The sequence below is a fragment of the Lucilia cuprina genome, chromosome 4 (assembly GCF_022045245.1).
Source record: "Lucilia cuprina isolate Lc7/37 chromosome 4, ASM2204524v1, whole genome shotgun sequence".
Classification (NCBI taxonomy): domain Eukaryota; kingdom Metazoa; phylum Arthropoda; class Insecta; order Diptera; family Calliphoridae; genus Lucilia; species Lucilia cuprina.
Genome location: NC_060952.1, coordinates 7629811 through 7643802, shown reverse-complemented (window position 1 = coordinate 7643802; position 13992 = coordinate 7629811). Strand labels below are relative to the sequence as shown.

Sequence of the window (13992 nt, the reverse complement as noted above, 5' to 3'; positions counted from 1 at the left end):
CCTGCTGGGAATCGAACTCTCGACATCCTTACGGACAGAAAAGGGTATAATTATATAGTGAGGACTAACCTCGACCCATATGTATATAAGTACAATTAAAGTATTCCATAACAAGTTCAAAATGAAAACTGTAGGGATTATATGAATAACAAAAAAAACTAGAATAAAAAATATTTTTAAAATAAATCTTTTGCAACATTTTGTTGAAACTAAAAACAAAAGAAAACTGAAACTTGTTTACTTCTTATTATTATGCGACACTTTGTTTGTTACACGTTTCACACATCATTGCATTTATAATTTTATTTAAATAACTTTTTTCCTAGTTGGAAAACTATAAGAAAAGACAGAAAAAATAAAAGAAAACTATATATGTATGTATGTAGGTATGTATGTACTGCTATATAATTCACATGCTTGAATACATGGAAATTTGTTTGGTTTATTTATTTCACTCTGTAACTGTGTGCAGCAAGGTGTATTTAAGGACAGCAGTTTTTTTGTTTCTTAGAAAAAAATACTGGGTTAGATTTTTTTTGGTTATTTGTTTTTATTTGTGCAGCCAACAAAATAAAAATAAAATCACACAAAGTAGCACAAAGACTTAAAAATACTTGAAACTGTTTTTTTAAGTATTTTTTATTTCTCAAAACCAAAATCTTAAAAAAAAATTAAATTTTTTTCTTTAACACACAACAATTTAACAAAAGAAACTCTTTTGTTTTAGGTGTAAAAATGTAAATTGTTTGGAATGATTTTGAGTTTTTTTCTTAAATTCCTTACCCTGTATTTTAGTATTTATAACCCAGTTATTCATTGAATCTTATTTATTCATGCAAACCCTCAAACCCTCTTAGTTTTAACTATTTGGTTTTCCTACTCCTTATTCATAGATACATATTCCTTATATTCGTATTTGTTGTTTACTAGTTGGTTTTCTTTGAAAGAAGTTGTAGTCGGAATGTGCATGCTTTCGTGTTTGCACATACGTTTCTTTTTTTATTTTTTCCTTCTTTTTGCAAAAAAAAGAAACTGGTTCAATTCTTAAATTTTTCAGTTTTTATTTTGGTGAATTGGCCAATACATAGCAAAAATGTAAAATATAATGTGAAAAAAATACCATTGGCTGCACATACCCAATTTTCTAAATGTTTCTAGAAATAAAAAAACCAAAGATTTGTGAAGTTTTTAATTGCTTTTGAGAGCTTTAAAAACAAAATTTGTAGCAAACATAAATTGAATTGTATTGTATTGGACGGTATGTGATTAATCAACTGAATTAATTGAAATTTTGTTTCAGATTTGCTAGAAAGATTTTCCCTGGAATGTATTTACCAGCTGTTAAATAATATTAGAGACTTGTTTCATTAAACATTTCATATCTTAGAACAGACTTGTATATTTATACCCTACACCACTTTAGTGGGGAGGGTATACTGGGTTAGTGCTGATGTTTGTAAGATACAAAAAAAAATTCGTCCTATAACCCCCTTTAAGTATAAAATAGTTTTCTAAATCAATTAAGCTATGTCCGTCTGGCTGGCTGGCTGTCCATGTAAACCTTGTGCACAAAGTACAGGTCGCAATTTTCAAGATAATTTCATGGAGTGTGTGCCAACTCTTTTTTAGGCCAAAGGACGAAGTCTTTGAAAATGGATAAAATCGGCTATACATTTACAAACCCAGCGGAACGACTTATTATTAAATGACTTATTTTCGTCCTATATGTTAAGGAATGAGTTAATGTAAGCCATTGACTCATTTCTTAATATTCAAACATATTTTTAACAATAATACCTTAAAGCAGGCAGCATTTTCAAATTTTATGTAAATAGTAGGAATAATTCTTGTATTATTCTCGAGAATATGTAAATTATGTTCTAAATTATTCTGACAAATTTAAACATTATAGAAATATTAGGTTATATCGAGAGAATTGTTTTATTTCTTATCTCGTTCTCATTAAGTAGTTCAAAGCAGCTTTATAAGTTTTAATATTAAATATCCAACAATAAACATTTAATGGTAGAGACACATTTAAATGATCAATTGTCTTTGATCTTAAATTGAAAAAGAGCTTCCTCCATAAATTGCAATTTACTAGGAATTAAATGAATTTACGTGAACATCTGCCGTGTTGGCCTATTTCACGGTGATCTTTTTTACGCACGGGCTGACCTTCTTTGCGGCTCACAACCACCCCATTTTGTTTCTTACACGCCAGTGAAAATTTGTGTATATAAAATTTCCGGTCCAGTAACTTTACGTGCGCTTTGCTCAAGTAATCGAGCTATCCAATTTCTTACCATAATAACCCCGTTGGGAACAACAGGTGTTATGAGAAAAGCTCAATATAAGCCCAACATAGGAAAAGGCTAATACTGGTTAGAGTCGTGAAAACCCCTATTGATGCTTTGAGGAATGCTTTGTCCCTAAAAACATTCTCATCATCAAAAGACTCACCCCAGTGCATTCTTTGCATTTTTTAAAAATATCAATGCTTACACAAGTAAAATATAATAAATTTTCTAAAAAATTATCTAAAAATCTGTCAAGTGTTTTGTAAATTAAATAATTTATTATATAACGCCTTACATTAAAAAAATTAATGAAACAAAGCTGTTCATTTATACATGTATTTTTTCAAAGCATTTCCGGTATTCTAAGTAATTTCCTGTTAACACAAATACATATGGTATCAATATGTATAGCCGCACTACTAACGTACATAGGTAAAGTATACTAATATTTTAACAATTTTAATGGCAAATAAAATAGTTAAGAAAAATCATGTATAATATTACTTATAGACCTGATGATTTTCATGCAATTTACCTAAACTCTTACATATTGCCCATAACATTCTACTGGAATTTTTGTTGATGCCATTTTTCCTTTGATATGGTTTTACTGGAATTGGTTTTCCTAACTGCTGGTTAAATTGATTGCCGTTTGTCGTTGGGATTTTTCTCTGCAGTATTCATGTGTATATGAGTGTATGTTGTTGCTATTGAGCACGTGACTTTTGTTATAGGAAATAAAAATCTTTCATCAATACAATTTTCTTCCTTCACAAGCTAACTTAAATTTTGTAACATATACCCACATATAATATATATGTATTTGTACTATGGTATGTTAAGAAAATCATGCAAATATATATATTTTTATAGCTTTAACTATTACTCTTACCACACAACTGGTTTTTATGACAAAGAAAAGGGTTTCTTAAAGATTCGTTTTTCTTTTCAATATGAGCATGATTCCTAAGACAAGTATTTTAAGTTTGTGGTAGGTATAATATTCGTTTTTGTTGTGGTTATTTGTTGTTGCCTGATACTTGAGAGAGTTTGCTAAAAAATTGGGTAAGGGAAGTTGTTATGATTTGTTGAAATTTTGAAAAGCCAATATTGTTCAAGAATATTTCAAGAAATTGTTTTTTATTTTAGTGTAAAAAATTAATAGCAAAAAAATTAAGCATAGTTTCGGGAGTTTATAAAAATATTTATTGAAATGTTTTTTTTATCATTAATATATTTTTTGGCAATTAATTTTTAACAAACATTTTCTAAATTAATTATATATAATTCTTTATATTTAACATAGAAAAATATTTCATATTATAATTTTCTTGTGAAAAGGTACTAAAGATAAAAATCTGATATTGTTCGAGAATATTCCAAAAACTTGTGTTTTGATTTTAGTGCACAGATATTAATAACAAAAATTTTGTTGCATAATTTTAGGCTTTTACACATAGTCTTAAGTTATATCGAGTCATTTATTCAACATAGATAAATATTACATATTATGATTTTCTTGCGAAAAGATACTAAATATAAAAATCTGATATTGTTCGAGAATATTTTAAGAACTTGTGTTTTGATTTTAGTGCACAGATATTAATAACGAAAATTTTGTTGCATAATTTTAGGCAGTTACACAAAGTCTTTGGATATATCGAGTGGATTGTTTCATAGTTAACTTGTGATTTATAATTAGTTTTGTTATAAAAATTTATTTCTTGAGAACTAACATTTTCCCCTTCCTTACGAATAGTAGTCAGCGTGCTATTGGCAAGAAGTTAGCAAAAATTTGTTATAAAAGTTTAGTTTTATTTGCTTGTTTGGGAGTCTAGTACTAACGTATACTTAAACATTTATACCCTGCAGTTTGGGGTTACGAGATGTTAATAGCCAATTCACTAGACATCTAATATATTGACGATTAAACGATAATTTGTAGACTAAAGTGATTAAGCTATACACTTCTTATGACTAAGAAATATGAAACGAAAGAGTGAAATGGAATACATTAGACCTTTTTCAGAAGTACGGGGTATTCTACAAAACACGTAAGGAAGCTTTAGATGTATAAGTGCCTGTATACTGTTTACCTTTATATTTATAATATAATTTGATTTGAGTATTTGTTAAGAATATCGATTAAAGTAAAATTGCTAAACAAGTTTTTTTTTCAATCACAGACCCTTTACCTTACCAACTCCCCTACATAATCATATTTTCAGAACATAAATAAGAACAGAAACGAAAAAAAAAACATTATAATAAACTTTATTTGTGTGGTAAAAAAACTTTTTTAAAGAAAGTTTATTGCATGTTGCAACAACATCAACAATAATAAGGCCAAGATTGCAATGAACAAAATAGTTTAGTTTATTGTTGAGTAGGTGAATAGTAAAAGCAAACGCTTAAGGACATTAATTTGTTGAAAAGATGATTGATACTAAAGACAGATTTTTAATTAGTACAATCATTTGAAATTATATTTTTTTTTGTTGTTGCATTGCTCAAGAAAACTAAAAGAAAAAATAGTTTGAAAACAAAAAATAAAAAGTATGTTTGTGTAACTAAATGCTTTTAGGCAATATTAAGTGTATCAAGATAAAAGAAAATAAAAGATTTTTCTCTTTTTATTTTCAATTAGTTTAATCAATAGCAATTGTTTGTGTTAGTTATAAATAAAGATAAATAAGGAAATTATTATAATAATAGTTGCAGAAAAACAAAAGGAGAAAGAATTGTATTATAACAAAACAAAAAACGTCTTTTGTTCGAGAATATTCTAAGAATTTGTTTTTATTACAATTACAAAAATAACATACTTTTAGGCTATTACGGAAATAAATATCTTAATATAATATTTATCAGAAGTAAAATCGATAAGTTTATGTTACAACTAGAGCAGCAATATTGACAAAAGAATTACAATAAATAACACAGTATAACAAAATTTTAAAAAGTCGCAAACCAATCTAAGATCTGGCTTCAGAATTACTTCCAATATATTAGGGATTTAAGAAATCGGTTTGACGAAAATGATCAATAGTCTTCGACCTTGTGCCAAAAGAAGCGTGTGTGCCAAATTTCACCCAATTATCTTAACAATTGCGGCCTATACCTTGCGCACAAGGTTTAAATAGACAGCCAACCAGCCAGAAGGACGGACATTGCCTATTCGACTCAGAAAATAATTCTAAGCTGATTAGTATACTTTAAAGTGGGAATAGGATGAATATTTTTGTTAATATTTTAAAGTGGGAATAGGACGAATATTTTTGTATGTTACAAACATCAGCACAAACCCAATATACCCTCCCCACTAAAGTGTTGTAGCGAATAACAAATCATGCAGAATTAAAAATAAATTTACAAAAATTAGTGGTTACGACTTTTTTATCAAATGTTTGATAGGTCTGAACTTTAGCTTTACTTTTGACTAGATTTTGACTCAGCTTAACTTTCTTTTATCCTTTAGAAATTATCTACAGTAATTTCCGTTTTCATTCTAAATACCTAAAAACTTTTTGCGAAAAAAAAATATTTTTCGAGAATATTCCAAGTATTAATTTTCTCAATGTTTTTATTATCGAAATTACAAGCATAAAAATCTATGTTAAGAGTTATATAAAAGATTAACAAAAATACTTAAATTTACTTTTCGCTAATCTCTCTTTATTCGGGAATATTCTAAGAATTCTTCATTGTTTACATAAAGGTAATCAAATGTAGCGTAATTTCAGGCTTAATTACATACAGTCCTTTCATAAGATTTAGTATATTATGTTTATAAATTGATAAAATATACTGGGTTTACTGTCGGCAATTCTAGAACTCATCACCCTTGAAGTATACTATAGAAGTGAAGTAAAATTTACCTAATTACAAACATTATTACTATAAAGTAGCTTTAACAATTTTTATTTATAGATTACTCTTAAGCAATATATTGAAATGGAAATTAAGTTCCTCTGTTTAATTTGGTATTTAAAAAATATCTTAATCTAAATTATCTACAGTACACTTGTCTCTTCGCCTTTTGTTACAGCTTTTAATTAAAAATGTTGTTCACTTCCGGTTTTTTTTTTTTTATTAAATTAAACTTTAACAGATTTCTTTTGTAATAATTTTAAATAAATTATTATCAATGTCCATCATAAAATAAATCATTCTTATATTGAAAACATAAAAAAATCAATAATGTTTTTTTTACAACATTATTCTTTTAAAAATTTAATTTGTATTGAAAACTTTTTTCCAACAACTGTTTATCTATCCCTTTGGTCTTCCGTCTGTCATTAACAATTTAAATAAATATGTCATGTTTTGAAAATTGTTAATTTCCTGCTGTGATGATGAGTGATTTAAAGAAAAAGGTAAAACAATTTGTCAAACAAAATTTTCAACTTAATTTCAAAACTTCTAAAATTATAATAATTTTAAAGATGTGGTGTTAAAAATTTAACTTCCTTTCTAATGACGGAAGTGTATTTATATTTTTTCATTTCATTTAAAATTTTCTAATTTGTTTGCTTATCACATTTACTAGGTATAACAGTTGTTAAAATACACATCTAAGCATTTTCTTACTTTTGTAAATAGATTTGGTTGTTATAATAAACTAATTAATTTATTTTGTAAACACTTGACTATTAAACACCCACTCAAATTAGTTTCCACTTTATTTTTTTCACTTTTTTAATTTCAGTTTAGAGCAAAATCAACATTTTTAATGTGAAAATTTTTTTGTTAAACATTTGCATTATTTTTGTTTTCCTACTAGAAGATACTATATAACAATTTTGTTCTTGTGTTTTTTTTACACTGAAAGTCTATGAATAAAAAAATACAATCTAGTTATAGAGGAAACAGAGCACAAATTAAATTTTCCCGCATAATTTACAAACGGATGTAATGAAAAAAAAGTTGTTTTATTTTTTTTTTTTTGAAGAAAAAAAGTGTAAAAAAACTGAAAAGCAAAAGAACTTTAGCAGACGGCAAAAAGTGAAAATCACTATATTAACTCTCAGTTGTAGGTCGTGGTATTACTTGTTATTTTTCCTTTAGCATATGTACACTTTGTGAAATGTTTTTTGTATATGTTAATATTGCAAGTTGCAAGTAACTTACAACACTGTTTCCAAGAGGTTTTTAAATTTTGATAGGATAACAAGTAGGATTGTTGAATCTTATATTCCCACCATCGTTTCATTGTCGAAAAGAATTGCTTTCTTATTTATAAACTTTGAATTAATGAATCGATGCTTTTGTTTTTATCTGAAGCGGGTAGAGTCTATTATTGACCGATTTTCACAAAATTTGATAGAAAGATTTTGGTTCTTACAAAACATGCTTATGTTGAATTTCATCGTTGTACTCATATTTTTAAGCTATGGAATTTATACGAAGGATAGCGTCGATTACAGAACGATCCTCAACAGAGCCTGTAGATAGGTTATGACTCATACAAAATTAAATTTTTTCGACTCTTTATGGACCAATTCTAATAAAACATGGTTTAGGGATTAACGTTTATTTTTTATTTATATATTTATTTAAAATTGTATGTTTATAATGGTATTTTCAAACCAGTTATGACTGGTAAAATGTTAACTGATTTCACAACACTAAACTAACTTCATCAATAGAGAATATTAATGCAAAATGTCTACTCTCCATCTCCTCCCGTGTGGTCCCAATCGTTTTAAGCCCAATTCGTCCGGACGGATGTACGGATGGATAGACCGACGGGAAGATTTTTGAAACTTATTTAAAAAAAATGTCTTTACATTAATATGAATCGTTTAAGGCTATTCTCCAGAACATTTTAAAATATATCCTTTTTAAAGTTGTAAAAGGTATAAAAAGGTCAATTAATTGCAATTTAGTCACGCTCTATGTAGAGTTTCCCAAGGAAAAGCCTTTTTAAAAATTTCATGTAGGAATACCACTCAATCCTCAGTTCTCTAGCAGCGACTGAAAATTCGGAACTTATTGTTATTTTTAAAAAATAAAATATTTCAAATTTTTTTTCAAAATGGGTCTAAAAAATTCCGTAATTTTGAGCTGATTACGGCAAAATAAATTTTAAATTTTTTGTAAAATATATGTTTGGTCCACAATATGATTTTTAGTGGGGTTGAAGAGGAATTTTATTTTTACTTTTTATCAAAATAGGTGTTAAATTTGTCATAATTTTTAGATCATATAGACAAATATTAAAAAAATAGTTTGCCACTTGATTTAGTCAATTTCAGAATTTATTGAAATTTATGTGCACTTTATATTGCAATAAAAGTGGTTTTGCGAACAAGAAATACACTAACAAAAAATTTAATTATTTTTCCCGAGATAAGCTCAAAATTACGCAATTTTTGACATCCAATTCAAAAAGATTGCAGAAAAATTGTTTTGAACATATTATACCGAGATCAAAATTTTTAATCGTTTGTTGGGAACTGAGGATCTTTTCAAAAAAATATATTTTTTTTTTAATTTTCTCATGTTAAGTGCATTAAAACGCATCGTTTTAGAGGTATTTTTCCTAAAAAGTAGTCCACGGGACCTAATGTACATATGTTAAAAATAATGTTGACTTTTACTTTAAATTTTCATCACATTTTAGATATTTCTATTCAACTAGCTTATAACGTCCCCTAAAACTATGCAATGGAGTTAAACAGTTAATCTATATGAACAGTTTTAATATGCCTATAATAAAAATAGTATAACCTAAGTATTTTTAAACCGATTTTAAGAAATAATATAAATTTTAATTCGTTATAAAATATACTTTCAAAACTTAAAAACTTATTTATAAATATAATTATAAAAATTAACATCAAAGTTGAATAATATAAATAAATGTATTTTTATGAAATTAAAATATAAAATCCAAACTAATATCCCTTATTTATATGGAACTAAAATAAACTCATCTCTGTTTGCATATTTTTCAGTTTCTCGGAAAAGACCTTATTCGACTACTTTGCTCATTTCAGTTTAACTTTTTAGTTTTTAATTTAGTGGTTTTTTGTAAAGCACATATTTTTCTAATAATATTATTTTTTATTTAAAAAGCTGATCTCATTTTAGCTCTTCACCATCAAATTTTTTAGTTATATAAAAATCCATGAGTTATTTTTAGTTTTTTTATTCACACGATATTTTCACATATAAAGTAAACATCAGTTTTCATTTAGTTTTGCTATATTATTTTTATTTTTGTTTTTAGTTGTAATTCTAAAATACCGGCAGCTAACACGAATACATTCAAAATTAATTAATTGTATGTTATAACAAATTATTATTAATTATATATAAGTTTTATATTTAAACATTTATTTGTGCATGTAGTTTTTTTCTATATTTTATTTCATTATTAATTATACTTTTTATTTGAAAGCATAAAGTATGAGTATTATAAATTTTTGTCTAAGGTCATTAGTTATATGCAATAAATTTGTTAGTTAAAATAATAATGAGGTATTCTATTTTAGCAAATAATATATGTTTTAGAATTTATATATTTGAATGTGTGATATAAATTTATTAAATTAATTGTAAACTATAAATTAAAAATTTTGTACAAAATGTATACCCTATCCACTTTAGTTGGTTGTATATAACGCACAATAATATTAGATCTACACCCACCTTAAAGTACACCAATCGGCTTAGAGTCATTTTCTGATTAGGATAATTATTAATCAGTCAATGTGAGTATTATGGAAAACCGTATTATCATCAACCAAAAGCTGATTAATGTATTATAAAGTATTTGAAAAGTATGTTAATAGGTAAGTGGTTACAATAGCAAGTCATTACCAAGTTTTTTGTCGGATACCACTTAATCTAATCTACCGAATAGGTCTTTTGAACTCGTAATTGTATTCAATATTCTCACATCATAAAAAATAAGTTAAATATCCACAATTTGCATAAAAAGGATGACGAGATCAAATACAGAATAAATACATTCTATAAACGTATATTCATCCACCAATTTTTTTGGAGAACGGTCTGCATTTTCAGCCAGTCTCGATATAAAACCCATTTAAAAAGTAAATAAATATCATTCTAAATTTCCATAAATTATAGTAAATTTTCAATTTACAATTTAATTTAAACATTTTGCATTAAAATTTATTTATATATTAAAATTGAAACATTAAAATTTAAATGCAATTTTAATTAGTTAACAAATCTGCTCTTATAAAACCATAATAGATAAATTGTCAATGAAATGTTTTAAAACTCAATTAAGATGTCGTTTAAATTAAAATTCTTTTTTTGCTAAGACAATTTAAAGCCATCGTATATGTGTTCTATTTTTAAGTGTTTATTAAAATACATATATACATACAATTAGTATTATAACAATTTGGCATAAATACTTGAAGCAAGACAAATAGAAATTGTAAAAAAATTGTTTTTTAAATTGTTATTGCTGCCATATAATTAACAAAACAAATAAATATATATTAAACGAAATGAGATTGTTTTTAAGAGAGTTAAAAATATGATTCTTTAATTGTTGTTATAATCATTTGTCTTTAATTAGTTAAAAATTAAAAATTTATAATTTTGTTCGTTAATATTCCTAGAATTTTTTTAACATATTGTAGTATGTGCAAAATGTATAGCCTATTTTTAGGCATTTATGAAAAAGTTATTGAAAATGTAACTGCTGTATAACCTTAGCCTCTGTAATATTGGTTGTAAATTTTCTTATTATTTATTTGAAATTCTTAATTATTCACTAAATAAAGTGAAAATTAAGTTTAAATTATATTAAAACATTATTTGTATGTGTTGTATTAAAATTATATTCTTTGGAATTATTTTCTTTAGAAAGGAAATAAAAATCATATGAATATTTATGAAATTTGTCAAAAGACACAACAATGGAAGCGTCAAAAATATGGAGAGCATTACACACTGTTTCATTATGCCTGATGACCATGGCTAGGACCTATGGGTCGATTTTAACTAAACTACTACAAACGCCTCCTTAAATTAAGTAGAATGTGCGTATGGTATGTATTCTGATTAACCTTTTCACAAAACTGATGGACTTTTATAAAGTGTGTTGTGAAGTCATATCCCCAGACTTCACAACATACTTTATTTTGACATATATTGATCATTTTTTATAAAAAATGGTAGAAGTGTTTTCGAAGGATATCGCAGGATATTATCATATTTAGCATGTAGTGATATCATATTCTAAAAAATAATTATTTCTATTAAACAACCGTTTACAGAGAAAAGTTTTAAAAAATCTTGGGACACCGGTGTCCGGTATATTTAGATATAGTTAATCCAGAAATTTAGTTTTCAGAGTATCGGACAATAATTGCGATAAGATTATATGAGACATTTGTTCATGTAAATGAGTGCATAAGAGATTCGAATCGGTCTAGGTAAATTTCTTGGTATCTGATGCATTGTGCATTTTATTTCATCTGTTTCCTATCCAAGAATTCTAACCCATTTTTCCATGGGAACATATTTCATTACGACATTATAATTTTGTTGAAAACTACTTTTTTTTAATTATTTACAATCTCTTAGTTTTGGTCCCTAAAACCCTTCTATTGACTTGGAATAAAATCCGTATTTTGTAAAGCATACATATGGAAAATTTACAGTAAAAAAAGTTTTATAACTTTTTTAATTTCCAACAAATTTTAATAAATGATATATCCTTTAATTCGTATGGACTTATTAACATGATATTTTTGCATTCCAGAAAAATCTAAGAATTTTGGCATCGCATACCATTGCAACACATTTCAACTATAAGATCACTTGCTATTAATTTTTTTATGCCAAGACCAAAGAATTCTTTTCTAAAGGATTAAGACGTGCTTAATCCCATTCTGATTTCAAAATTTATCTATCACATCATATTTTTGAGATACAAATAAAAACATTTTTTGGTCATATTTGAATCGCTATAAGAGCGCGAGGACACCTGAATTTTAAAAATTTTCAATACCATAAAACTTCATGTCACGATATCTGGAAAACCTGAGACTGTATTCGGAATCAATCCTTTAGAAAATTATACTTTGGTCTGTGGGTTTTGTTAGTTTGTGTTATTTAAGGCTTATATCCAGATTTTTGAGCAAATTCAATCTTTAGCTTGGTTAAAATTTTTTTAATTTTTTTGTTAAAATTTTTTAAATTTTAAAATTTTTCAAAATTAAAATTTTTCCAAAATGTTATTTTTAAAAGTTTGTGGCAATTATTTGTATCATTTATTGGTAATTTAAACTTAAGGTCATCACTGTTTTCTCACTTATTTAATTGTTTTTTCAATTAATTTTGAATACAAGAATTTGGCGCCTAAAAATATATTGTGTATTTAAAAGCAGAGTAGCTAAACTAAATATGCTACTAAATAATTATTTTGTAATATTTTCTACCGATTTTAAAAAATTATAACAAATTTAATATATTTTCTATAATTTGCACAAAAATGTTGTTAAAGAAACCAATATTATAGAAGATTAAAAAAAAAGTAATATGATTTAATAAAATTAAAAAAAAAACTTTTAATTCCACACAGATTTTAACAAATACATTAAACGAACATTTTAAAAACAACACTTTTCAATTGCAAACTTAAAAAAAAAAAACTTTTTTGCTTTATTTAGGAAATAGTGTAAACCTTTATTGCAGTAATCTACAAAATTTACATACATTTTGTTTATGAAACGGCGCGCAAATTTAACAACTTTCAATCTAAATTATAAATTCTCTTTCCACAATTTTATTTATTCCGTATAAATCTGTTAAAACTGTAAAAAGTAAAATGTGTCTGTCTGCTCCAGTCGTAGCACAAAATTACAATATTTTTGTGTGTGTGTAAATTTACGAAAAGCTATGTATTTACATATGTATATGTATATCAAAGGACGAAGTGGGAGTACAGGGCCTGGTTGTTAATGGCTGTATGGGTTAAACATGCTGCACTAAAAATCCCAGCAACTATATAAGTACTAGGGAGGAAGAGTGGAAGGCAATATATACATTTTGATTTTTTTTCTTTTTTTGCATTTTGAACTGCTTTATTATGTCAGTATAACATGCAAAAATTTGTAACATTTTATGTTTGATAAAAATTTTTGGGAAAATTTTGTTTTGGCATAATTTAATTTCATTTTAAACTAAATGCTACCATATAAATTTTATCTCTTTTTAACAAAACATACTAACTTTGTAATAATTTTTTTATTTGTCTTTATATTAAAAATAATTTGTAAACTCAAATATTGATGATGTTATTTGGTTATTACCATTTTATTTATTATTAATTGCTATTAAAGCATATTAATGAAATTCCTTTAGTTTTATTTTCAATTTATTTCTTAATTTGAAACACTGTGATTTACACTATTATTTATAATATTTTTGACTTATTATTAATTTTTTTATTAATTTTTTAAATTAATACATTTTATTTAAATTTTTATTATATAATTTTATTTTATTTCTTTTTATTTAAATTTTATTTTTTTAAATTTTTTAGTTATTTTTATAAATTTTCTTTATATATATTTTTTTAATTTTAATTCTTTTTCTAACGGTATTTTACACTTTGAATTTTCATACATTTCTACTGTGTAACATTTTTTCTTTGCATTTCCTCTGCTTTCATTCATTGATAAATTTCACATATTTT

General features: G+C 25.6%; 1 protein-coding gene across 3 annotated transcripts in view; it reads right to left on the bottom strand.

The window, feature by feature from the left end:
* The window catches only part of LOC111677054 (protein sidekick-2-like), a 144835-nt gene extending 131073 nt beyond the window's left edge, over positions 1-13762 (bottom strand). The window contains exon 1 of one of the 3 annotated variants that reach the window (XM_046949582.1): positions 13527-13762. The gene's annotated coding sequence lies outside the window, so the exon portion shown is untranslated. Of the gene's footprint in view, positions 1-13010; positions 13451-13526 lie in introns of those variants that run through there. The other 2 variants (XM_046949581.1, XM_046949583.1) reach the window with 2 other exon arrangements.
* Positions 13763-13992: the final 230 nt, after the last annotated feature.